Below are 681 nucleotides of genomic sequence, written 5' to 3'. Positions count from 1 at the left end.
GGCATCTTTGGAGGTTCCTTGTTTCATAATGTCATGTCAGGGCTTTTCTTTTTTTAAATTTTAGATGACTTTTTTTTATTTTTAACACACACACACACACACACACACACACACACACACACACACACACATATCCTTTTACCCTACAGCTCTTTGCATATATATTATGGCTTCCAGTTTAAAGTTTTTATGGGGTTCCCAAATGTACAAGTGAATGGGATTCTGAATCCATATCTTTTTTGTGCATTTTGGGGCTCTTTTCCTTATGTTTCTTTGTTTTATCCTATTCCAATGTATTAGTTTTGGGTTTATGTTATGTGATATTACTTATCATATCATATCAACCATATTCCTTTAAGAGCCTGTTTGTTTTCTAATGAGAGACCGAAGGGGTGGATCTGGATGGGAAGGAAGTTAGGAAGGGGCAGAGGGAGAGGAAGGGAGTATCAGGATTAATTGTATAAAAATATTTTTTCAACAAAAGGGAAGAAAGAATTCTCTCTTTTATAAATAAGTTAACTGGCTCTCATTTTATCCTCACTTGTGGAAAGCAGCTTAACTCCTCCCACACGTCATAAACTATTATTTAGCCTAGAAGGCAGAGGAAGAGCTACCATTATTTAAATGACCTGTGAAGGAGAACATCAAGCAGAGACAACTTATCCCGAAGAGTGACAAACA

Source organism: Peromyscus californicus, unplaced genomic scaffold (assembly GCF_007827085.1).
Source record: "Peromyscus californicus insignis strain IS unplaced genomic scaffold, ASM782708v3 Scaffold_8__1_contigs__length_139910024, whole genome shotgun sequence".
NCBI lineage: Eukaryota > Metazoa > Chordata > Mammalia > Rodentia > Cricetidae > Peromyscus > Peromyscus californicus.
The sequence above is the reverse complement of the archived record's forward strand: the minus strand, read 5'-3'. Positions refer to the sequence as shown.